General features: G+C 42.1%; 1 protein-coding gene across 1 annotated transcript in view; it reads left to right on the forward strand.

Moving 5' to 3' along the window:
* JAZF1 (JAZF zinc finger 1) overlaps positions 1–27,807 on the forward strand; it is a 313,629-nt gene that overhangs the window by 124,055 nt on the left and 161,767 nt on the right. The gene's annotated exons all lie outside the window — the stretch shown is intronic.

Consider the following 27,807-nt stretch of genomic DNA (forward strand, 5'->3'; position numbering starts at 1 on the left):
ACTGGAAATAGCCTGACAGAAGCTTTCCAACTCCTCATCTTGGCAATGAATCTGCCTTCAATATGATGCTAGCTGTACGAAGCAATTGAAACTGTTTATCTCTTACTGCTGGCATTCATTGATTTGTTTGTATTTCTTCAGTGCCTTCTCCAGGTTTATGAAATTATCTGTAGTGTTTTAGTAAGACTTTGTGCCAGGAGCATGACCGTGTATACAATCCAAGACTGCCTTTTTGATTTTTATAAATATACTAGCAGATTTACCCGGGATTGCTTGGATCCTTAACTTAATTTCTGGGAGAAAGTAAAAAGAAAATGTATATGCTTTATGGAAATGGTTCTATTTAAAAAAATACAGTGTTATTTATGAAGTTAATTGTAATACATTTTTAAAATAGGAATTCCATCGAGTATTTTTTCATCCCTATAAACACTTATTTTTTGCTATGTTTTAACATAGAAGGGCTATAGTCAATTTGGTTTCCAATAGTTTTCAATCCTAAAGGAATAATTTAGGTGTACAAAAGCAGAGCACTACTCCAAATGTCTCAATTTTATCTTTTTTTTTTTTTCTGTGTGGTTTCATGAGAAGCAATCCCATTTTAGACACATGCTGTTTTCCTGGCACAACCAAACCTGTATTTAAGTTATGATAAGAGGAAGCTGTATACTGAATTTGGTAGTCCTAGCTCTTACTGTTTAGGGGGAGTTCTTGATCAAACAGACAGACAAACTCTATAATATATAGTAGATTATTTTCTTTCTTCCATACTGGATCCTTCTCTTTTGTTACTCTGTACCTGCATGGCTGACTTTGTGTTTGGATATGGCGGTGAAAAGTGTTCTATAAATATTTGAGAGTCTCTCTTGCAGCCTATTTACAGTATTGTACCTCAAAGCTTGACAGACTTTACTCTGCTGGCAGTAATGTAGACAAATAGTGTTAGCCTTTTTTTCTTCTTCACATTCCAATGATTTAAGGTAAGATCTTTCTTAAGTACTCTTAGTACGAACTTTCTGTCTGTGAGTGCTCAGTTTCACCACCAAATGTACAATCTTTCACTGAGTGTACTTTCTTTGCATTGGGATTCCTCAACTTTCTAATCCTATGTCTATCTCTGCATGTTTCCTCTGAAGTTATCTAAGTGCAGTGGAACACTGTATCGAATCTTAGGGTACGTCTACACTGGAAGCTTATTTCAAAATAGCGCGTCTACACTCCAGGGAAGCCTCTAAATTAGTCTGAGGCAGGCTCCCCTAATGTGGATGCTCTATCTCAATTTAGAGCCCCAGGAAGCACTGGGGTGAAATAACTTAGAATGGTTCTGGTGAGGAGCTCTTCCAACATAGCAGCAGTGGAGCATCCACACACCACCCTCTTCCGAAAGAGCTTTTTTTGGAAGAGGCGTTATTCCTCATGGAATGAGGCTTACCAACATCGGAAAAAGTCCTCTGTTATTTCAATTTTCTTTCAAAATAACACAATTGCTGTGTGGACACTAGTATTGTTTTTCTGGAATAACAGTGCAGCGTAGACGCATCCTTAGAGTGTACCTACTCTAAAAGAGTCACATCTAATCTGAGTACTTTGAACATTTATTTGTCTGATCTTAATACCCTGTCACATGGTGACGAGCCCTTTAAGGGGAGATGGTTGAAGTCTCACCTGACACACTTAGCTCACCTCTTCAGGTGGAGAAAACAAGTAATGTTGAGTTACAGACAAGTCATGTGACTAAGCTATGCCTTCTGGGTGGAGAGCTAAATGGAGAGAAGGGAGATTCCAGGTAGGAATCCAGGTGGGAATCAGTACTCTGTAGAGAACAGGTTGAAACTCAGAAAGGACTGAGGTAAGAGACTATACAGAGCCTGGCAACACCTGAGAGCCATATGCACAAGATGAGGCAAAGGCATTGGACTGGGTTGAGGCAAAGGCATTGGATTGGGTCTAGAAGCTCTCAGTTCAGTTTACAAGCTTTTCAATATGATTTTGGACAAACAATTTATCTGTGCCTTAGTTCTCTTCAGTAAAGCAAGAAGAATTCTTTCTATCATCTCACACTTTGCTGGCCTCACCTATTTAACTTTTACATGCTTCAGGGCAGTGATTCTCTCTTTCTATGTGCATGTACCATAGATGCTAGAAAAGACAATGCCTGTGGTGTAACTGTTGTTCTTTGAGATGTGTTGCTCGCATCTATTCTACATTAGGTGTGTGTGCTTGCAACATGCCTGGTGCTAGAAGTTTTTCCCTTAACAGTACTTATAAGGAGACTGGATGTGGCACCCTCTGGAGGGGTGCCCATATGTTGTGGTATAAAGGGAACTGCTGGCTCCCCCCATCCTCAATTTCTTCTTGCTAGGAACTCCGACAGTAGGGAAGGGGGTGGATCATAGAATGGACATGGGCAACACATCTCAAAAGTTACCTTTTCCCTAACTAGCTTTTCTTCCAGTGCTTGCTCATATTAGGTGACTCCCAAGCAATGCCTATGAGGGTGGGTAGGAGTTCAGAAACGCATACATTTCAATACCACTCTGCTGAACCCAGTGTTGTCTCTGGCCTGCTGTGTGTTGGCATAATACACCATGAATGTGTAAACAGAGTAACCCGTTGAGGCTCTACAGATGTCCTGAATTGAGATGTGCACCAGGAAGGCCGCCAAGAACACTTGAACTCTAGTCAAGTGGGCTCTAACAATCAGTGGCAGCAGACCCCCTGCTAGTTTATAACTGGTCTTTATGCAAGAGATGATCCAGTTGGAAATCCTCCTCAAGGACACCAGAAGGCTCTTCATTCTATCCGCTCTACCAACGAAGAACTGAGTTGACTTACGGAAAGACTTGGTAGGTTCTAGGTGGAAAATGACGGGTGGAAAAGGGAATAAGAGCCTGGCAGCTCAAAGGACAGGTCCACGAGTCTCAAGAGAACCAAGTTAAGACCCCACTGAAGGATAGGGGTCTATACCTGCAGAAAGAGTCTCTCTCAAGGCCTCTTGTGTTACTAGGGAGAAATGACTATATGATCTATTCACAGAACTGCCACCACTCTCAGGCTGTGACTTCTAAAAGTGAAGATTACACAACTCTAGTCATCTCCACTAGTGCATTTTGAGCTGAAGATGTCTTTTTGCTGTCTACCTCCCTTTCTCAGATGATATACCTTGACTACCAACACTAGGCCACTAGTTCAATAATTCACCTGGTGAAGGAAACATCCACCAATAAAGTCACTATTACAGATAGCAAAAAACTGAGAGGTCTGTTGAAACAAATTGCAGCTCATTTCCACATACAAATACACACAATCTCAAGGAGATTTATGTAGTTATTATGGTGCAATGGGTTTAGTTATTTGTAGGAAGCACTTCATATCTGGCCCTGTTCTAGACACCTCTAGAAACTTTTTCCATGGGCAAGCTATTTCTTATTTATGTACTAATGAGTTTTTACACTTTTCCTCTGAAGCACAGGTATTGGTGACTGTCAGAGAACCAATACCAGATATATTATACTGGACTTCCTATGAACAGACTAAGCCCAATAGCTAGACAATCTGGTGTCTGTTTTTATCTTGCCATAGTTCCACTCATAGAACTTCTACTAGACTGTGGAAGACGTTAGAAAAGACTGCAAGGCTCATCTAGTTTACCTCCCATATCTTAATGCAGTACAGTGAAATAATTTGGCATGTAGCAGTGCCACCTAATCATCATTTGGCTTTGAGCCACCTGCTGCTTTAATTTTACCTCACTCCCGACCTTCCACCTTAGTTTTGCTATTTCAGTGACTTTGGCCAAGTCATAAAAGATGAAGTCAACTCGTTCCAGATTATCCAAGTCCAAAAGCATAAAGTCTACAGCCCAATCTCAAGGTGAAAACATACAGTCATGCTGGAAAGGCATAACAAGTGGAGTTATGCAGGGGTCTGTTTTGGGACTGGTTCAGTTCAAAATCTTCATCAACGATTTAGATGATTGCATAGAGATTACGCTTTTTAAGTTTGCAGATGCTACCAAGCTGGAAAGGGTTGCAAGAGCTTTGGAAGATAGCGTCATAATTCAAAATGATCTGGACAAACTAGAGAAATGGTCTGAGATAAATAGGATGACGTTTAATAAGGACAAGTGTGAAGTATTCCACTTAGGAAGGAACCATCAGTTTCACACATACAGAGCTCTGTGCTTTGGTCTTGAAAATTTGACCTACAATGGCCTTGGGAGTCCCGTCCCCGTCCGTGTCTCCCCCCCGCCCCCCGCCATTTTGATTATTTCGTATTCTTGTAGTTATTTTAAATAGGAATGAGAAAAGGACTGGCTGATCTGAATGGATCAATAACTGAATTTTCTTACCCAGTGCCAAAATTTTAGTATGAGCCAGAGATATTTTGTGAGATTATCTAGGTGTAAAATGTTCCTCCCCCCCAAGAAAACAAAAGAAAAAATAAATTTCATCCTCTTCCCACTGCCCCTTTAAGATCCAGTCCTGCTATTCCACTCTGGGACCTAAATTTCTTATGGATACCCCTCTTTTTGCTCCCTTATCTGGCAGTTACAGCTTACAGGAGCAGTGGTGGCAGGCAGGTTATTGTAGCGCCTTCGGCTATGGGTTGATTGTCCTTTCTGGTTGTGGGCTGAATGGTCTATTCAGAAAAGGAAAGGAGCTACAAACGAACTTAAAAACGGAAAACTACAGCTAAAAACAATGAAACCGAAATTCCCATTAATGGGACTCGGTGGCTAGATTTGTTAACAAAGAAGTAATAAGAGCTTCTTGCAGTTCATCGGTGCTTTCACTGCGAGGTGGCTGATTCATAACAGGAATCACCAAAAATTCATTCATACTCAATGTCTATTTATGGATCTCTGTGAAGTGCGCTGGTAATCTGGCTTTGTTCCAGTTGGACAGGTGTCCGGACTGCAAAACACATCAATTGACATCCTTGTTGGTAGTCTCAGTAAAGAGGCCTAGAATTGAATGGACGTGGAGAATGGGCTATTCTGTTAGTAGCAGACAGCTGTAGATTCTTCCCCCATTCGCCTATAAGTGGCATTGGTGGGAAATCTTGGAGAAGCGCTGCTAGTATTGTGTTTTGTTCTTGAATAAATCATAAGGCTTCAAATTCTGCAGCTGTTGGTCTGGTACTTTTCACCAGCAGTGAATTCACTTAAAAGATTATTTTAAATTAAGTAATGGAAAAAGAGATGCATGTATAGTCGGAAGATGCTGTGAATCACGATCAGTGCCCGAGTAGTGACCACAGTTTGAGCTGATGCAGTGGAAAACCCATGGTAAGTGGTGTTTGAAGATTTTATGATTCACCAAATTGTGGGCCTTGATTTTACAGCCTGGCATTAATGTGTATGTTATCCCTACAGAAAAGTACTGTTGCATTTTAAAAGTACTGTTGGCATCAATAGGTGCCAAGCCAATGACGGAGTAATCTTTGTATATGTTTGTTTATGGAAACAAATTAACCTATTAAAGTATTTTTACTGTTGATCCATTTATTTTTCTGGTTTCTGGACTGGGGCTGGTAAAGGAATTTTGGAATTACATGTAGCTTTTGCTGTCTCATGGGACTTCAGAACTTCTCATTTTTAGTTCTTAGCCAAATGCGCTGCGAGTCTCCCACTCAGTTTGTTTAAGCTATTGTTATAGGTTTCTCAGTTTACATTGCCCCCCTCATCCCTGTGAAAGACACTCTTCATGATCTAATTGAAATTATGAGAAAGTCTAATGACTGTAATGAAAGGCTAGGGAGCCATTGCAGTTCAGGTGTTAGTGGGCATCCCTGTGCTACAGTATGTAGATAAATAACCTTTTTCTCTGCAAAGTGTTATCACATTTGTAGCCTGTAGGCCAGTGGTCCCCAACCTTTAGAAGCTCCCGGGCGCCTGGAGGCGGGACCACTGCCGCGCTGGGCGCCCAGGGGTGGGGCCACCCACTCCCTGGGCGCCCGGCGCGTGAGGCTACTCATGCACCGGGTGCCTGGGGGCGGGGCCGCGCATCCTGGGGCACACCAGGGGCAGGGATGCCCTTGGACCCGGCGCCGGCATGTGCCCCAGGGCCGGGGCTGCCCGAGTGCCTTGTGCTGTGGGCTCGGGGCCGGCGCCGCTGCCCGAGCCATGCGCCTGGGGCCGGCACCGGTGCCGCGCGGCCGCATGTGCCCCGGGGCTGGAGCCACCCGAGCGCCGCGTGCCTGGGGCTGGCGCCTGCAGTGCGCCGGGGGCGGGGCCGGCCCAGGTTGTCGGCGGGCGCACACAAATTCCCCGGCGGGTGTCATGGCGCCCGCGGGCACCGCGTTGGGGACCACTGCTGTAGGCTTAAGGAAAAAAGGCGTCTGGAAGGAAAGCCATGCTGTGAGGTAGGGAAGGAGTAAAGGAGCTTCAGTTGAACAAAGGTGCCCAGGGGCATTGTGCTGGGCAGCCAAAATGCTTAAGGAACAGTGAGTAAACCATGCTCACTGGTGACTTTCACATCTCATATCTCCCAAAATGCATATTCATTTCCTCAGACTAACATACATATTAATGTATGTCAGGACTATCTGCAATCTGGGCATGATTGCATTTGAGTTTTGCTGAAGTTAATACAGACCTTTCTTGCGCTGAGAAAAATTGTCAGTTTAAAAAGGTATTGCCAACTTGAGGTTTTTTTAAAATTTATATAACTGTGTGTGTGTGTGTGTGTGTGTGTGTGTGTGTGTGTGTGTGTTTTCTGGTAGCACATCCTTTAAATGGTAGCTTCTGAATTTTCTTTTATAATTCTTCAGTAAAGTAGTAGGTTTAGGGTTTAGGATTCTCAAAGACTATTTTAAAGAATAGTGACATTGTAAATTATTTTTTGTAAATTATGGTATCTAGACTTCATGCTTGTAATGCAGGACCTTTTTCAATGTTGATAGTAATGTCCAAATCACTAACTAATGACAGTAGTCTTATTTATTAGACTTAGGGTTACACTTCCGTCCCCTCCAAAATACACCTTATGTTTCCACTTCATGGAATAGCATGCACATGCACACTTTCTCTCTCTCTCTCACACACACCCACCCACCCAGCCATATAATATAAAAAAGTAATAGTAACTTTGTTGTCAGAATGAATGTGTAACTTCTTCAAGAAATAGTCATAACGTATCTGTAGTATGCACAGTGCTCTCAAAATCATGGCAAACTTTGTTTTTCATAATTGCAGATAATGATTTGAGTTCTTCAGGGGTCTGATGGGTAGTAACTAAAAGCTGAAGTGAGTAATGTGATCATCCATAATTAAATTGCTACAGACATTGCAAATATAGTAAAATGAACAGTGTTTCTAGTTGTACTAAGTTCAAAATAAAATAAGTAAAGCTACATGATGCACAAAAGCCTTTTCAGTGGATGTCTCAAGACCCATTGTTTGCTCAAGTGGAAGACACTCTAGTGTGTAAGACCTGTTACATCTTTTTAAATCTTAATCCTAGCAATACAGGATTTTAAAATCTAATTTCACACATTCAAATCCAGCTTGATACCATCACATAGATCTGATAATGACATGCAGGGCGTCCCTGGTGGGGCAAATCCCCCACAGTGCCCCAGGCATGGGGCCCAGTACAAGTCCCCTGCTGCCCCACCCCTTTGCTCAAAGCTCCCTCCCCCGAGCAACGAGAACTGGAGGATTACCAGGGGGCCTGCCATGGAGTGGCAACAGGGGTCCTCCATGTTCATTGTGGTGCTGGGAGCCAGAGCGACCCAGCAGCCTGCTTCATTCTGTCCCAGCCTGCCACCCTCTCCCAGTCTGCTGTGGTCTGCTTCACCACAGTGGCTAGAAACTGAGTACCCAGGGGCCGATGTGCTCTGCTTGTTGCTGTTGCGATGAAGTTGAGTTCAGTGGGCAGGGAGAGGATGGCAGGACAGGCCAGAATAGAGCAGGCTTCTGAGACGTTCCATCTTCCACTGGCGTGGTGAGTGGGAGGAGAGGGGAGGGGAACCCCTGCTTCGTCCTGTTCCAGGCCCTCAGGTAATCTCCCAGGTTGCCCTGGGCCCCATCTCCAGGATGGCTGAGGCAGCTGCCTTGGGGCCCTCTAAGATATGGGCCTGGGACAGCCACCCTGACCTGTCCTCTGGATAGGAGAGCTCTGATGATATGTCTAGACCAGTGGTTCTCAAACTTTTTGGCCCGTGGATCACCTGGCTCAATGCAAACCTTTCTGTGGACCACAGTTTCTAATGGAAACTCACTGTTAATTACATAATTATGCTCAAGCCATTTTGCTGGTGCTGCAGCTGGGGAGAAGGGTTTAATTTAAACTATTAAACAGATTAAGCATTTTGTCACTCATGTTAGTTTATCAAACTTATTTTAAATAAAGTAAAATATTAATTTATGTCCAACACAAAAGGTTTCAAGGTTTTCTTTCTTTATGGCAGAAGCAGGGGCTGCTGACTCACAGAGAAATCAATTGGTGACCACATAAATGAGAAGCAAAAAATTTCCAAACCCCCAACCCTCCCTGATGTGGCCCCAAACTGGGACACCTCACCTTTTCTGGCACTCCAGGCCCATAGGATGAAGGGATGGGACAGGGAGGACTGAGGTTCAGGGCTTTCCATAGGCCACATTTACTCTTCTGAGGTTCCGGAGTTAGTGGATTTTATGCCCCCCCCCAGGTTTGGGAGGAGGAAGGAATGGACAAAAATGAGGGGTTAAGTGTGCGAGTCAGGGCTGCCAGTGAGTGGGATAGGGATGGGGTGCAGGATCTGGGAGGGAGGTCAGGTGCAGGACTGAGTAATGCAGAAAAGGTGAGAGGGTTAGAATGCAGCCAAATAGCTGCACATGAACACCCTTGTGGCTGGTTGATTATTGTGCTCCCATCTGTGGAAGGGGAATGAACACTGGTGCCTTTTTGGGTTATGGTGGAGAGATGTGGTTCCTATGGCAACTATATGGCTCTGAAACTAAGATTAAAAGAAGAACATTGATTCACTTTTATATGTAGATGTTGAAGCAGCTATTTATTTTAAAAATCCTAAGCCAACAAATATTCAAGAACATGGAGGGGAGAGGTCTCCCTCGGCAGGCTTGTTTTCTGGACATCCCGATGAGGTGTTGTCAGTAACTGAGGGGGGTCAGAACACGGGCTGGAGGAGACTGATCCATGGAAAAGCACTGAGCCCCAGACAGACACAACTCAGAGCTCTGGGGGAAATAACGAATGAGGGTCTGAGCTCCTAGCAGAAATATACACTAGCATTAAAAGCAGCTCCTCTGCTGGAGACCTGGAGGGAAGCAAATGTCCCAGGTCTAATGCCAAGGGAGCTACAGATTATTGAACACTGTACAGACCTGCCAGCTTTCCTGCAGCACCTGCAAACAGGCTGAAACATAGAAAAAGGTGCGAAGAGGATCGTGGTTCGATGGGGGAAGGAAGAGAAAGAAGTAGACAGTAAAAGAAAGTGCAGCATCTGCAAAGGAAAACTGTAGCTTCCTCCCCCCCCCCCCCCCATCTTCCTCTGTTCCAGTCTCGTTCCCATCAGTCCCATGATCCCCTCTCCCAACCTGATCCCCCTCAGTGCAACCCCTGCCCCTGCATCTTCTTTCACCTCCCTCCTGCCCCCACATCCCTGTTCGCCTCGGTGCATACATTGGCAGGGCAGTAGCCCTGGGACTCGCAGCACCCAGCGCTGGAGCGAGTCATTTCCCTGCCCAGCCCAGTTCCTTTGCCCGGGGCTCGCCCCTCACCTGAAGGCTGTGGCGCTGGGGTGGGCAGAGGCAAGGACTGGTTCCAGCCTGGCCAGACACAACTGGGTGCTGGGGAAGGTCTCCCCGCCCTTGCACTCACCCACTGGGAAGCAGTGCAGCGCAGCCTAGGTCCTGGTGCTTCACAGTGGCGGCAGTAATATGTGACGGCTTTCCCACCCTGGAGCTGCAGAGCAGCCCCAGCCCTGACCCCACCTGGAGAAGCAGGCAGACCCTGTAGCAGGGGGGTGCGAGTTAACCCCTTAGCTGCATGCCCAGGCTAGGCCGGGGCAATCCCAGGGATGTGGAGCTCAGTGCAGGGTCATGCTGCCGGCTCCACTTGCCAGGCTGCCTTGTCCCTTATGACATGCTGCACCTGCACTTCTCCCCCCTCCTGCCCCCCCACCCACATGCCCTCTGAGCAGGAAGCTGCCTTGTCGGGGATGGGAGGCTGCGCTCAAGCCGCAGATCACCTGGAAGGGAGCTGCGGACCATTAGTGGTCCGTGAACCGCACTTTGAGACTCACTGGTCTAGATAATATGACATGTAGATCCTATTAAAAAAACCCAATAATCTGTAATCTTCTAAACAGAAGAGAATGTAGTTGTGAAGAACTAGATATTTACAGTAAATACACTTGTCCTGTCATTGAAAATATAGATTTCTGTACTAATGTCTTGCATTCTTTCTGAGACATTATATTGAAGTCTTTCTGGAATCTTTTTACTTGAACATATAAAATTATAAAAACGTCAGTGGGATGTGCTCAGTGTTTGCAATGATGGGAAATAAACCAAAAATGCCTTCCTGTATGCCTGAGCCTTCTATTGATCGTATTAAAAATTTCAATTAATGATGTGTCTAATGCAGTGTTTATGTGCCAAATCGGTAATGCATTTATGTTTTTCCTAATAAATTATAAAAATAAATGAATACAAGACTATAATCTCACATAATTAAGGAAGTGGATATAATAGGTTTTACAGCCTTTCCATGGAGAAGTTATCTTTCACACTGGTTTAATTGTATATATTGGTAGTGATGTGTATCTTCTATATAAATAAATTTATACATTGAAATTTATTTTGGGTACTTTACAATATGTAATGAACTGATGAATTATCTTGTATTTCAGTTATATTTCTGTGAGCAAGGAGACCCATTGCCGTAATGAATATGATGACTTTATATCACCATCATTTTAGTTGGTCCCCTTGCATTACATTGAGAAATTCTTGGTTTACCATGAACAGAGTACATTATGTTCTGAGGCCATTTTGCTCAATGGCAGCATTACATATTTCTTCTGCAGAAAATATGCTGACCGTCAATAACCTATCTGGTAGTGCAAAAGGACCTTGCTAAGATGTTAGGTATGATATTCTACATATACATTAAAACTATTTTGTTAAAAGGTGTGTCCCTAAATATCTCTAAGTTGCCCCTTAAAAATAATAAAAGAAGTTTGACTTGGTTTTGCTGAATATGTTTTGGATTGGCTTATGGTTACTTTGTGAGGACTAAAATAAGTTACATAATAGTGTTCATATCCTTCTGTATTGAAGGAGTGGCTTGAAAAATAAATATCCAGAAGTGTGGGAGTTAAAATATGAAAATTCAAGCACATGTTACAGTGAGTAATATTTTAGATTCTAACTTAGTCAGAAAAGTATATAAATGCAGAATGATGATGTCCATTTCTGTCTTGGCTTAGTACACAATAGAGAAATGGTTGACTCTAAATGCAACTGCCATGTGCATTACTGAATCCCTATTTAAAATTGGGTATAAAAATACATCACAAAATGGTTTGTACCCATGTTAGTTAAGGCTTCTAAGTAACTGTGTCTCAGCCACTGACTGGCACAGTTGGCGATGTATCCCAGGTCCTCTGATTTCCAGGGAAAGCATGCTCTTCGGAAAAAATAGAATAATCCAGTTCTTTGTACTATGGGAGATTTTCACCAGCTTGTGAGAGAAAATCGAATAGCCTATCAAATAATTAATAAATACTATTTTGTGGACACATAAAACCATGTCTACAAGAAACAACTTCTAATTATTTGTCTTCACTTGGAAAATTGAAAACCTGAATTAGATGAAAGAATGTGTGAAATGTGAACCTTATAGATTTTTTTTAAAAGTTGATCCGTAATGGAAATGGTGACACATCTTCAATTTTGGCTAGCCAGCATCACTGTTGTAAAGCTCCAAGTATATTTGATCCTCTTCAATTATTCTGAAACTAACTTCTCCCTTTAACAAGTTCAACAGTTTTCTAAGGCTAGCTTTTGCAGAAGAACCTAAGGGGGGTTAGATACATAAGAACATAATTTTGGTGGGATTTGGACACAGGGTCCTTTGAAAATCTCAGTCTAAACAGTTTTCATCAAGTAGTACAGGATGCTGCTTTTTCTTCCACCTCCTTGGCTTTAGAATATTTTAAGAGTTATAATAAAGCAGACCACAAGGTGTCGGTGTGGTATCGGCACTGGCTGAAAGAAAATTTCCTGAATGAACCTGAACTCATTGACTTTCGTGGGCATAAGGGACTAGTCATGGTCAGTGGGATTTTTACGTTTGTTTGATCCCAAGGATCTTCCAATGTTTTAACTAGGAGTGATGTAATCTTATATATGTAAGCAGGACCACTGATAATGTAAACTTTTCCACATTTAAAGAGCAAATGTCTTTTTACCTGCATTATCAAAAGTACTTTGGTAATTTTTAGAGCTCTGCATATCTGTGGCTATCTGCTTAATATTTGCAGACCATTTTCAAAGACAGTGAAGTGGATGCATCTGCCCCCCTATTGGGGGGAGCGGGAGGGGGGTGCTAGGGGAAGCCCCTGTGCTGCCGGCAGGAAAGGGATGCAACATGCTTCTACATCTACCTGCCTGAGGGGCTAAGTGCAGCCCTGCCCACCCACCCCTTCCTCCTAACTAGCGAGCACTGACCTGCGGGAGCCTTGGCCCAGTTCTGGGACACATGCTGTTCTGTGCTACCCAGCTAGGATGGGAGCATGCATGGGGGAAGCGACTTATTTCAGGGAGAGGAGGAAGGATCCCAGCAAAGCAGCAAGCTGCCCTGCTTTGAGCTGGGGGGGCCTTACTCTGGATCTGGGGCTGGAGCTGATGCTGTGGGAGCCAGCACCATAAGCACCAGCCAGTTTCTGGGCAGCAGGGTGGTCCTGCTGCTATGGGGATAGGAATGGGCAGGGCCCTAAGAGCAGTTACCCTCTGCCCTACTGTGATCTGACAGAAGCTGCTGCCGTCAGTGGGTATCCTGAGCCCCCAGCAGCAGCAGCAGCATATTATGCAAATCCATTCCCTCCCCATCCATCTCCTCTTGAGAGCTTCACTTTGCCTCTGTGCTGCCTCTTATCCCCAGTCCCTGCTCTCGTGCTCCCTGCCGCTTCCCTGCAAGGTCCCCCCTCCCCACTCATCCTCCTCCCCTTCCCTCCTCCCCTCCAGATGGCTTGATGTGTGCATGCTGGTGTAAGTAAAATCCGGATTTTGGATTACGGATCAAATAATGAGTTGAGCTAGCAGATGCAGATTCCCATTTTTGTATCTACAAATGGCTCTGCTGTAGAAATCTAGTTTACTTTTAATCATTTATACTGTTCTACTTTCTGCATTTTCCTCTGTGCAGTGAATTAGACTAGTCTATTTTTATTTTTGGTCATTAACACTGATTTGTGAGCACTAGGCAAATGTGCATTGCTTGCTGTACAATTTGCAGTGACAATTTTTCAAATCCAAAACAAAAACTTTCAATTAACTTGTTCACAAAAAATCTGCATGGTGCAACATTTTGAAGTTAAAACTGCATTCTATTACCTCTCTTTTTAAACTTTCAGTGTGTTCCTTATTCATAAGTTTCTTTAAAAAAAAAATTCCTTGTCTAATTAATAACTTTCAGAGTGATACAATTAGATACTGAAGTTTTCAAGAATAGCATTGTATCCAGGGTGCGCTAGACATGACAGATAAGAGTTTGTAACATTTTCTTAATGAGATCTCAACTCTACCTTCCTCACTCTTCACATAGAAACCTTATACAATTTTATTTTTTTATTTTAATTTTGAGTGTATGTAGTGCTGATTGACAACACTGGAAACCAAAGTTACTTATTCAAAAACCAACCAACTGCCGTTCAGGCAATGGAAACTTCTCTTCCCTACAGGTAGGTCTTATTGCTGATGTGCTGGGAGATGCTTTCAGAACTCAGAACACAATTGGTATCTTTTCAGTCCAGGCTTCTCTGCTAAAAATGGTTTTGATCAGAGGATGGAGTGGACTATTCTTGTGAACTCCTGTGTACTGTGAGCTGAACTGAGACCACCAAATCATTTTACATGAGACAACAAAGAGTTGCCAGATGGTAATGATTTTCAGCTTCCAGGAGCTGGACTTGAACTGGTAACCTAAAAGTGAAATGCTCTATATCCCATTACAAATCCCCCCCGAGATGGAGTCTTCTCTCTCAAGAACCACTATAGAAGATGATTAAATTCTAGAAAAACAACATCTTCATTTTCAGACACCCGACTCCCTTTTGCTAAGGTGATCTACAAACACTGGGACAGAATACTGTCCCTTGATTTCAATGGAGCTATAAGACTTTAAACCACCTGAAATTCTGTTTGGTAGCAAAAGTTAGTTGCTGTCCTGATAATGAATACTCACACTTTTTAACAGGTACTTCAGCATATGTATTTTTTAAAATACAATCTTAAATATGTTCTTAATTTTGTTGTTTTCTAACAACAGCAGAGAGCAAATAAACCCAAGAGTTTATATTGACATTTTTCTGCTTTAAAAAAAAAAAGACTAGTCATTGGATTTATTTTATTTTTTAGTTTTTTACTTTATTTTTTAGTTTTATTTTTCAGTAGACTCCGATCACTGAATTTAATGGGCAATTTTGATGACAGATTTGGAGTTGTGTTTAGCCTCAAATCTGACATGGTGGTGGTTGTGGTAAAATATGTAGTCAGGCCTTATGAAAGGGTTAGGTGCACTAAATAGATTATTGAAGTACATTCTTCAGTAAGTCTCTATGAGAATAGAGTTATGTGCTCAGCGATTGGAAACTTGCATATAGCATGTCTAAATGAGCTTGCTGACCAAACAGGCTATGGCACCCATAGATCCGGCTTGGCTTACACAAAATTCTTTCCTTTGTTCCTTACCTCCTCATATTACAATCACGATCTTTCTGGATGGACTTCTCCAGAGAACATCTATAGAGTTCCTGTTGGCTGGAGGGGTTGCTATGGTATAATGCTGTACTCTTCTCACTGGAGCATGCTGACTTCACAGTTCTTCTATCCTATATTCCTATACTAATGATAGGAATCCAGTTTGAGCTTTCCAGTAGACCACGCAGAGCACTTACACTAGGCCAGTAGGCAATCTGCCATGTGACGATTTGTCACTCTAATAAAATATGTATTAAGTTTTGTTCCAGTACACCAAAGACTCTCTTTTTTTTATTAGCATATGTGTTTGTGCATGTAAATAATTTCTGTCAATATCCTTTCTGTTTTTTATTCAGGGAAAGATGGAGAGGTTTAATATGTGAAATATTAGCTGCCTTTAACAGTTCATTTTACAGTGCTGCAAGCCAAAATTAGAAGTGGCCTGTTTTCAATGACAGACCAAAATTTAGTGCTATGTTGATAGTCCAAAATGAAGATCTCTTGACATTGTAAATGAAATATGTACCACTGAAGTTCAGTTTGTGGTTTAGTTGGCCATGGAGTTGGGATATAATTACATTATTTTAACTCCTGGAGATCATTAATATTTTTGGGAATTAAATCCTCAAACATCAGAATTGTCAAGTATATTTTGAACTTTTACTTAACTTGATATTAAGTTGTATTTATTCCGGACTTTTGAGCCAGGTTTTCATTATTAAAATTAGTCTAGGACAAACAGTTGAGTAGTTGAGGAACAATAATAATTAAAAAATGCAAAGCCTGTAAATTTTGTATTTCTTTTAATGGGAGGACCCACTGTGGTGAAATCATTGCCTGTTTAATGCAAAATTGGCAAGCACCAAAATTGGTTCTTATTTTTATTTTGTTTAAAATGTCCCAGGAATTTCAGTCTTTGTTACAAAAAATTAAAAATGTGAAAATTGGTGTAAAATCTGGGTAAATATTCAGGTTAATATTAGAGGATAAAAAAAGCAAATAGAGAAAAGTAAAAAGTATTGCAAATAAAAGCGGTTTATGCTGTGGTATTTTATGAACTGCACATTAACAGAATATACACATGCATGCACACACATGCATATGTGATGTACTTTTCACTGTTGCTTTATTATTATGTATATGTGAGACTGTTAAACCAATTTTATTATTAACATAAACACCTCTACCTAATGTATTGCATTCGTTTAGCAAAATTGGTATTGTCATGTACTTGAGTGGACCAAAATCCAGATGAAAAATCAGAAAAAAATGAAAAACAGCTTTTATTAAACCTAGACATATATTTAAATGTTAAAAACAAGTAATGAAGGGTTTTAAAAAACATTTATCCTAATATGAGAGTCCTAATACTCATTTTAATAACAACTGTTTCCCTTTTTCTGAACTCCCCTCTCTCTTTCATGCTTGATTTGAACAACTAAGAAAACCGTAAACGAAACATGGCAATTAATTTGTAAATCAAGGCTAGAGATGGTCAAAGTTATATGAAAACCATTTTTGGTCCCCTGTCCTCCCACTGGCACTGCCTTGAATTGTGTGAGCCTCTGCAAACGTGCAGAAATCTAACCACACAAATGTGATTGCAGGACTACGCTTTGTTTGGTGGGACCAGCTGTTCCGGGGGTAGCAGAGCAGCCTGTCACATAGTGAGGGCCCAGAACTCATGCTTTGTGTCTGTAAATTGAAAAGATACTTGGGCATGGTGTAGGGCCTTAGACGGTGGGGACTTGTGTGTGTTTGTGGGGGATAGGAGAGCTAGAGGGGTGGGGAAAATAGAAGTGCTCTGGTCTAGTCACTCAGAGAACTTGTCTCCAAACAGGATTAAAAAAGAGGCTTGTGGATACACATTTGTTTCCAAAGAGAAAGCAAGACAACTAGATTAATCATTATGGGATAACACAATATCCTGAAATTGTTTGGCTTTTTTAAAAATAATCTGGGAACTCCACTTTTTTCCACTTTGGGTAAACGTATTGCTTGTTTAATCTGTGTTTTAAGCACCTGAAGTGAATCTGCATAGCAGGAGTAAAAAAGGAACTGAAAAGCAAATAGCACCATTGGAACAAAATAAGTTTTATTTAGCTGTTGACCTTTCTAGAGGATGCCAAAATTAGGTGAATTTTGTTTCCTTTGCTTTTCTTTTTGGAAGGTGATAAGAGTAGCTCTCCTTTATTTTTATTTTTACAGTATACTTTTCAGTAACATCTCATAAGGATAACATTTCTTGAAGTTAAGCTAATACATGAAGTGTGGTCGTTTTAATAAAAGTAGTTTCCTGCCACACCTATACAAAAATACAGTGTGGAATTTGAGGTCAGTCTCCCATATAATCCGATATATCAGCAGTAATTGGTTGCATTGCACATTAGATATAAACCTTTTGAACTCTATGGGTTTAACCTGTTTTTGTTTTTTTTAAATAAAGTCCCAGGAGATTCATTTTTTAAGGATCTTTCCAACACTCTGCAGGTCTCTTGTCTGTTGACATGTTTAATGAATATTTTACCCATTCATAGTCACCATTAATTATTGCCTTGTGCTACAGAAATAATTATCAGTTTCAAATAAAAACTAATTAACATAAGCGGAACATTATCATAACATGTAAATTATGCTTGCAGCTAGCTACATCTAAAAGATCATGAGACGTCAGTATGTGACATATGTATATTTGCAGCTAGTTATCAACACTTACGTTTTATTTGAGTGGAGAATAGTAAGAATCCAGCTTGCAGCATCATATTTTAATAATTTCAGACATGAGATGTAGGAAATATTACTAGGGAGTTGTAGTCATAAATTTTACTCTTAATGAATCACATTCACCCCTACTAGACATAAGGATTTTCTTCGTGATTTCTCTCCTTCTCCATATATAAAGTATGCATGTCTGTAGTTTGTGTGTGTATTTGCATGGGTTTGTGTGTGTTAGCACAGAGATACAATGGTGATTGGTTGTATCTGTGCAAAGATGTAATTTAACCCAAATTAATCGATTACTCAAATTTCTACTATTCAGATTTCTTGCAAATGTAGAAACAAATCAGCACATGATCCCTGTCCATTAATTCATGGGTTTCCAAGCATATTTGTTACAGCCTAAGTTCAAACAATGGCATTCTATTGTACTTCAAGATATGATTTAACTCCCGAAGGGTTTTTGTGCTATGAAAGGGGAAAGTGCTTTAATATTGTAAATAGGAAATAAAGAACTCTTTTTGTGGCAGCCGAGCACCACAATTAAGAGCAGAAAATGACACAACAGTGCATTTTTAAAGCAAACAAATGAATGTGTGACTGAGCTGATAAATGTTTGGGTTGAATCCCACTGTCATGCCCTTGTTTGTACGTGGTGTTATTTATATATAATAGACAGTGCTGGAAAGTTATGCACATGCTCATTTTTCACTTTAATTGCCTGTTTGAAGATAACATGACAGCTCCAAAGGTTACTTTTAGTTACATTATTCCTATCTAAGGATCAGTATCGCTAATTATTAGTGTGCAATAATTAAGCTAAACGCATGATTTGGAAAAATGTAAAATGATCATAAAATCCATAATTGTACCTGAGGATCTTTCATACTACGTCTAAGAGTTGTCAGCAGCTTAAGCATCACTATCAGGTTTCTCATGTCTGAGTTTGTTTGTGTATTATCACAAATAAATAAATGCTGATTAATAAAATATTTACGAATCTTCTGTTTTATTTTTTTATTCTATTTTCATATAAAAAATGTTTTAAAATGCCAAGCTGGTCAGTTCTGTGGCTGAGTCAGATGAGTCAATGTATCTAAAAGTAAGCATGGAATAGTTAAGAATTTTGTAGTATGTTAGCATCTAATGGCTTCAGTCAGAGCTCTGTTGTTCTGTAGAAACATAGTAAGAGCACGTCTACATGGGGACGCTGGAAAGCCAAGAAGAATTAATGGAAGCTGTGAAGTTACTACAGATTAGTTAAAGACTTAATCACCCTAAATTCCTATGTCAATGCTCTTATTAAAAAGTAAAGTGGCCTTCCTTTGAGAGGTACTGAAAATGTAGGTCAACATAACTACAGTGCTTGGGTCAGTGAAAAAATCCACATCCCTGACCAGTGTGGCTATGTCCATCCAACTCCTAGTGTAGTGCTGATAGGTCAGTGGAAGCTCCTGTGGTGTCCTTCTGTGTTGTCCTTCTGTTGCTGTATGTTACTTCTGTGCTATAGAGTTATACTGGCATAATAGCTACGGCTAAGTTACTATAGTTCCCATTGTGTAGACAGGTTTAAGCTAAAACGAATTAAAGCCACTTGCTTCAGCATGAGAACACCCATATAGCAGCTAAAGGTGCTTTAGTATTTTAACTTCATGCATTTAGTTAATTCACCTTAAATTTCCATGTAGACAAACCTTGAGGGCTAGTTTCTGTGTCAGAGGTTACAGTGAAGACAGGATCAAGATGCTGTGAATTTTTCTATGACATGGAATGTCATAGAAACTAAAGATGTTCAATAGTAGTAGTTCACGGGGTGGGGTGGGTCTGAGCTCCTTATGGAAAGAAGCTGTTCCATGGGGTGCTGTAGGAGGCAGCAAGGAGGGGCAGGTGGATCCGTGGAGCCGGCATGTGCTGAGAGCCATCTTAAAAGTCGGCTCCTCATGCATATCAGTTCCCACCAGCCCCCCTCACCCTCTGCGCTGCTGCCTTTCTATCAGAAGAAGCAGTGGGAGGGTGGGGGTGGCGGGGTGCAATCTGGTGCTAGTGGGGAGCTGGTTTAAAAACTGGCTCCCCATGGGCACTGGCTCCTGCCTCCCCCCCCCCCTTGCTGCTTCTGTATTGGTTAATCGTGTAGTTGTCTACATGCTGACATCCCTAGACACAACAGGGAAGGTTTCTTATTCAGATGTCAAGTCCCTGTATAAAAAAAATGTTGACTGACTTTGAGCTGAACCCTCCCCCCCCCCCCCCCCCATCCTCCCACTCATTAAAACAAAAGAAGCCTGGCAGCAGGACACTTTCCATTGAAAGAACCTCCCCACTGGTCCAGAAGAGTCTAGGTTTAACGACATTCACGGCAAGCAGTAAGCCTTTTTTGAATGGGTGAGTAGATTGGGATATAAATAGTTTTACAAGGAAAGGATATTTAAAGGGAAAGGATGCAGTCCATGGGGAAGTTTTGGGGGAATCTCGAGGGCAATGCAGGGGGAGAATTTCATTTGGAGTGAGCTGGAGGGTTTAAATATAAAATATGCATGTAATCTAGAGCTTTGATCAGGAGCTTGAGAAATGGAAATTAAATATAAACCTCCTTTCCCTGAGCTTGCCCTGAACATAGATTTCTAGCAGAAGTCAAAAGGAATTTTGTATACACAACTGTGGATAATCTCAGTGATATGATGCCCTTTTAACTGAAATAATTTCTTGTTTTATACATTGATCTCTGACTTGAAGTGTGACTTCTAAGCCAAATATCACCTATATTGTACATTGAAGCCCATGGCTACATGGGTCATCTGGAACATGAAGACTTGTCCTGTAAATACATCAGAACCTGGTATCTAATCTGTCTTTTTTATTTTTCAACAGAGTCCATTGCTGTGGTATTTAAGGCCTGAGTTTTGTGAACACCTAGGCGTACTAGGCGTATATTTAAGCATGAAAGCCATTCCCTTGAATTCAAGCACGTCTTTTCAAAATCAGGGTCTGTGTGCTGTGCTCTAATGGTATATTTCTGTCTGAGTTGTCTCTTCTCAGAGCATTGACTCCTGGGACTGCAGTTGATTTTAAAAAAAGATGAGGAAGGTTGTAGCAATTTTCTCCATGCAGTCACTTTTGTTAAGTTGTTTGTGTAACCCTCAGTTGGGCAAATTTTGGCGGCAATAGTTAAATGTATTTTCTTTTACTGAAGAGATTAGGGGGATCTTTGATAGCATCTGCAAAGTAGTAGTTTTTAGTAATCTTTTCCCTTAAATTCATAGGAACACCTGAATAATCTTGCCTCTGAAAGTGAAATTGGCAAGGCAAACTTCTTAGTCTGCAGCAGCTTCCTTGTAATGGAAATTTTGGCTTGGGAATAGTTTAAAATAACTTGGCTGATAAGTTCAGCATCTATTTAAGAACAATTGCAGACTTTTGAATAAGCCAACAAAAATGTTTGTTTGAGCAATTGTTAGTTGAAGTAAGATTAGTTTCTAGAGAAGGATAATTTTAATTAATTAGCTGAGCTGATTTGTATAAGCCAGATTTTTACGGTGAAGTGAAAAACCAAGTTATATGCAACACAGACACTCTTGGATGGTGTGTAGGCGGTAATATTTCAGGAGCATTCTTCAAATAAAGTTAATCAGGTTTTTGGATACTTTTGAGACCCTATAATATATTGTGCATCTGTTGTGATTTTTATGCTAGGATTTGATTTTTCATAAGTTCTAAGTGACTTAAGAGCACAGGTCCGATTGAAAGTCAAGTCTTTCCATTAGTGAGGTACATTTGAAAATCATACTCAGGATATATTTCTTTAAAAAAAAAACAGTGGGGAAATGTCTACATTCCCTAAAATTTAATAAAAACTAAATAATAGTTATTCTAAAAATCCTGTTTGTGCTTCTGCTGTTGTGAATTTAGGGGTCATGATGTAGGATGCAATGATTTGGCTCTGAAGACTGAAGATTCAACTTTAAAACTTAAAATTAGAGGCCAAAATCGGTGGCCTGATTTTTTTAATATGCATTAGGTGCAATTCCAATGAAGTCCATAAAAGTTGCAGATGATAATCCTATTTGAAAATTGGGTCACATACTTGGCAGCTGAATATGGAATTATGTAACATTTGACACATTTCAGGCAACCAAATATGATGATCTTTGCTTAAAGTCCTCTACTAATGTAAAAATGGTGCAATATAGGCCTTGGCAGTGCAAGCTTCCCCACCATTGCTCTGGAAAGGCTACCTCTGTGAAATGAAAGAATAGTTCAATATTCACCCCATTCACTACTACTATATAATTCACTGCCAACAGTTATGCCCGATTCTTTTATAAAGGAATAACAATTGGGTATAAAATGGCACCTTTGTCATCTAGGGCACATCTACATAGCAACATTATTTCGCAATAAATGCCAGCAGTGTAGATGCATACTAAGTTATTTTGAAATAATGTCGAAATACTTTCAAGCTGAAGGACTTTTTAATCCATTACTGTAACCCTCAGGCTACGTCTACACTGGCCCCTTTTCCGGAAGGGGCATGTAAATTTCACTAGTCGTCGTAGGGAAATCCGCGGGGGATTTAAATATCCCCCGCGGCATTTAAATAAAAATGTCCGCCGCTTTTTTCCGGCTTTTAAAAAAGCCGGAAAAGAGCGTCTAGACTGGCCCCGATCCTCCGGAAAAAGTGCCCTTTTCCGGAGGCTCTTATTCCTACTTTGAAGGAATATCCCCCGCGGCATTTAAATAAAAATGTCCGCCGCTTTTTTCCGGCTTTTAAAAAAGCTGGAAAAAAGCGGCGGACATTTTTATTTAAATGCCGCGGGGGATATTTAAATCCCCCGCGGATTTCCCTACGACGACTAGTGAAATTTACATGCCCCTTCCGGAAAAGGGGCCAGTGTAGACGTAGCCTCATTGTATGAGGAGTAAGGGGAGTTGGAAGAAGAGTGCTCTATTGTGAAATAAGTGCTGTATAGACTAAGGATGTTAAGGACTAGTTGACTATCTGATAAGCAAATGCTTATCGGATAGTTGAGTTGACTAGTCAGTTCCCCTGCCCCTTGCTGCCTCTATCAGGGTATGTCTACACTACCCTCCTATTTCGAAGTAGGAGGGTAATGTAGGCATACCGCACTTGCAAATGAAGCCCGGGATTTGAATTTCCCGGGCTTCATTTGCATAAACCGGGCGCCGCCATTTTTAAATCCCGGCTAGTTCGAACCCCGTGCCGCGTGGCTACACGCGGCACGGAGTAGCTAGTTTGGATTAGGCTTCCTAATCCGAACTAGCTGTACTCCACTGGTGTAAGTGGAAGCATGTTGTATCCTAAATCAGAACTCAGTATTGTGGGCAGTGATTCATTTTGTTACTCCACTGAAAAAGCTAGGCTTCCTACAGCAGTCTCATAAAGATGGTGCAGTATAGTTATTTATGGTCATAGAAGACCAGATTAGTTAAATGTTGACGCCTCTTTAAAGCCTGCCATATTGGCATGAAAATTGAAAGTGTTTACTTTATTATTTGCCATTGATAATCTTATCACCTGTTCTAGTCAATGTGTTTGGTTATGCTAAACTTGAAAAGCAGAGCCACATCTGTGTGGGTATATGTTTTGTCATATTTTAATTAGTGTTATGTTCAATTTCTTATACCAGACCTGTGTACAAGCAGAGTAACAATGCAATGTGAATTGATGAAGTTTCCTTGTTAGAACTCTCCCATTAGGAAAAATCTAGTACTATAGTGGACTGTGTGTGTGTGTGTGTGTGTGTGTGTGTGTGTGTGTGTGTGTGTGTGAGAATGTGTGAGAGAGAGAACTGTCCTACAGAAAGTGCTATTGCTGCTCTCCTACTGTTATAAAATGTCTTCAGTGCTTCATATTACATTGTGTGAGAGAGAAGAAATAATAAAGGTGGCTTGCATATTTTGTAGTTGGGAAGTGAAGCTTTGTTCTATTGGCTCTAAAGAGCTTCACTATATAATTAATGAAAGCAGGAAAATAGTGAGGCATACCCAGGGGTGGACTGGCTCAGTGGGATACCGGGAATTTCCCAGTGGGCTGTCATCTGGTGGGCCGTTGTGTCTGCATGCTGTTGCCCCCACTCCAAGCAGCTCAGTGTCCATGCTGTAAGCGGCATGCAGAGCCCGACCCACCGCCTGCGCTGTGTGCTGGACATGACATGGGGCGGGGCTTGAGGGGCACGCGGGGGTGACATCATGGGGAGGGCTGTTCTCAACCCATTTCCCAGGCCTGTTTTGATTGCCAGTATGCTTACCACATACTAATAACTCAGAAAGCAAGTGGTTAAAGTGATTCTTGTACAGGACCAACAACTGGTTGATTCCTGCAGCTGCTTGTGTGATTTACTTGTGGATGTGTGCAGTGAGATATATTGAAGATTTATCATCTGCAAATCCATTTGACTCTATAGGTGTCCCATCAAAAATTGTTTAAGTGACTTGCTAATAAGATTGCTATCCTACAGGTATTTAAGGAACTATAGATGGAACATTTTATGTAGCCATTTTGTAAGAGACATGTATATTTCTTATTGAGATGATAAAGATCTTTTACCATTGGAGTGTGTATAATGTTTTCCCTATCACACCACCAGTACAACCTATACAATGTTGTAAACACAGAACTCTGATCTATTAATATATATGCGAGAGAGAAAGAGAGAGAGAGTGCGCGCGCGTCTACAGTTTCCCTCTTCCGCAAAAGCCTATGCAAATGAAGCACAGATTAGCATATTTCTGTGCTTCATTTGCATAGTGTTAATTAGGAGCTTTTTTGCACAAAAGCCGGCTCCTCAATAGTTATGCAAATGAAGTGTGGCAATATGCTAATCTGTGCTTCATTTGCATAGGCTTTTGCCGAAGAGGGAAGCTGTGTAGATGTAGCCATAGAGAGTGAGTTAGTATGTTGCCATGCACTTCCACTAACTTGCTCTTTAATCTTGAATGGAAAATTAATCTCTCTGTACATCAGTTTACCCAACTGTAAAATGGTATAATTATTCACACTCGACTTAAGTAAAAAGTTTTTTAATTAATTACTAGTGGGCTGCACCCTGTGCTCACTACACTAACCAAGCCCCCTCTCTTTGGATGCTTTCATGGCCAGAGAGTGTGAGACCATGACGACATCATTCTGTCACCAGGTGTGAAAAACTTTTATCTATCTATCTATCTATCTATACACACACACACACACACACACACACAGAGAGAGAGAGAGAGAGAGAGAGAGAGAGAGAGAGACGCGCGCACACACACACACACACACACACACACACACACACACAAATTGACACTATAGTTAAAGCAGGCCATAACAAGAACGAGCACTCTCAAGGTCAGATACAATAGGGGAAGTAAGTACAAGGGTTAGTGGAGTAAAAATTCATGGGACATTTTAGGTTTTTCGTGTGCAAATGTTGACTAATGTTTGTGCACATCTATGTATTTTATTTTATCATATTCAGTAACTGAATGGGTTACTTATACAGTAGGACAATTTTGGGGAGGGATGAGAGATTGGCAGGATGAAAATAGGAGCAGAAAAAGGGAGATATATAAATGAAAATGAAAATGAAAATAAGATGTGTTTCAGGAGCAGGCATGAGAGGAAGGAAGTGTTGTTGAGGGAAAGGGTAGGGGCCTAGAGAAATAGTTAAGGATAATGAAGAAATAGCTAATAAGGTTGAAGACTATGACATAATAGTGCTTACCACAACTAAATTTGTTGGTTCTTTGTCTGGGAATCAGGAAAAACAAAACAGGACTCCTTTTGGGATCCCTGCTGCATTACAAGGCAGGGGAAGGAGAGACAGGCTTACCTGACCAGAGCCCAAAGGAGAACAAGGAGTGACCAGACCAGGTGCAGGTACCAACTCACCAGGAGGCACTTATATGCAATGTACTCTAGAGCAGGGATCGGCAACCTTTTCAAACCAAAGAGCCCAACTACATCAAAATGCAGAACAAGAGGTCAATAAAGAGCCATATAAGAATGCACATTTGCATGACTGGAAATATACAACTTAATAGCATTGATAATTGACATAATGATTAACAGCACAAATGGAACATTGTACTCATAGACTTTATTTAATGGGACTTCTGCTGTATTTTTTCACTTATTTCTTTGAAGTTTACATCATAACTGGTCAAATACAGCTTCATGCACACATTCAGGCTGTCTTCTGTCAATCTTATGGTGGGGACTGGGGATGTGGGGGTGCAGGAGTCTGGGTTGGTGTGTATGAGGGGCTCAGGGCAGGGGATTTGGGTATACAATGGACTAAGGGCACAGGTTTGGGGTGTATGGGAGTGCAGGAGTCTGGTGATGTGGAGGTATGAGGAGCTCAGGGCAGGGGGTTCAGGTGCATGATGGGCTCAAAGTTGGGATGTGTGGGGGTACAGGAGTATTATAATGCTGTGACCAGATGGGGGCTGAGCCCCAATTAGCGGCTTGTTGGCCAGGCTTTAGTTTTAAATATAGTAAAATATTACGTCTAACACAAAAGGTTTCAACGTTGTCTTCATTTATGGCAGGGGTGAGGAACCCTTTTTGGGTCAGGAGCTACTGTCCCACAGAAAAATTGTCCCACACAAGTGTGAAGCAAAAACACAACCCCTCCAACCCTCATTAATATGGCCCTCAACTGAGACACCTAACTCCCCTAGTAAACCAGCCCCATGGTGGAGGAAGGGGATTGGAAGGGAAGACTGAGTTTAATGCCTCAGGACAGATTAACTGTACTGGGGCTCCAGGGTTAGTGGATTTTGTGGGCCCCTCAGGTGCTGGGGTGAGGCCAAAGTGAGGGTCCAGTATACAGGACAAAGTTGCCAGTGAGTGTGATAGGGATGGAGGTGTAGAATCTGGGTGAGAGGTAGGATACAGGAGCAGGATGCAGGTGGGTGTCTGGCCAGGGGGGATGGGGTATGTGGGTATCTGGCCTAGGGTTGCCAGGTGTCCAGTTTTCACTTGGACAGTTCAGTATTTTGGCCTTGCGTCTGGTTAAAAAAAATGCAGAATACCAGACATGTAAAATGGCTGGCATTTTCTGTTTTTCTTGGATGGATGGCCAGCGGCATCTGCGAGGGCAGGGGGAGCGAGGAGCGTGGTAATTTAAAGGCACAGCAACTTTTGCTCAACCAATTTTTCCCTGCCTGTTCAGGATTTTTTGTGAAGGTATCTGGCAACCCTAATCTGGCCATGGGGGAGGGTGTGTGTGGGTGTCTGGCCAAAGGGAAGGGGGCAGAAGCAGGCTGTGGGTGCATGGTCTCAGGGTGGTGGGGGAACCAGGGTGTGCAGGGTCTTCCTTGCTTTTTGCACCCATACTGTTCTCAGGCTCCCTGTCCCAGGCATGGCTTTCTGCTGCTCCATTGGCCAGATTCTGTCCAATGGAGCAGCGTCTGTATCCCCAGCCTGGGAGCCAACCACGAGCAGAACCCGATGGGACATGCCCTGAGAGAGTTCCAAAGGGCCCCCTCAGCCTCACACGCACTGCCTGGCAGCAGCATGGGAGCAACAGCAGCATCCCACTCCCATCGCCTCCCTAGGTTGGCTGGTACCTGCTGGTCTCCAGGGACAAGTATCTCTTGGGCAGGATCTGCAGGAAGTGCAGGAAGAAGCGCACATGCCGCTCTCAGTCCCCAAAGTCTGGATCCTCTGCCACCATCTTAGCCGCCCTCCGCATCCAGCCCCTGTGTGCTCAGTGTGCATCACCACAGCTGGATGTGGTCACTCAGGTGATCACCAGATGGAGGGAGGCCTTGCTGCTCCCATGCCCTGCCTCCCCAGAGCACAGGGGAAGGTAGGGTGGATAAGTAAGTGTGCACATTGCTGTGGTGAGGGGTCAGGAGAGGAGCTGCATGCATGCTTCCCCAGAAACCGGATCCACTCAGTGGCCCTCCTCTCGCCCCCCGGCGCTGACTCCAATCTTGTGGCGTGATGCTGGATTGCCAACACAGGATCCCCATTGTGGGTGGGAAGAAGCGAGGGGGGCTGAGCTTAAGCCACAAGCCATAGGTTGCCGATCCCTGCTCTAGAGGGAGCTCTCTGTTATCAATCAGCAATATTTTCCTAATCATGGGATTAGAGTAGGCCTGGATTTTTTTGATCTGCTGTGGTCCTGCACTAGTCTACTTTTTCCTTT

This window comes from Pelodiscus sinensis, chromosome 2 (genome assembly GCF_049634645.1).
Source record: "Pelodiscus sinensis isolate JC-2024 chromosome 2, ASM4963464v1, whole genome shotgun sequence".
NCBI lineage: Eukaryota > Metazoa > Chordata > Testudines > Trionychidae > Pelodiscus > Pelodiscus sinensis.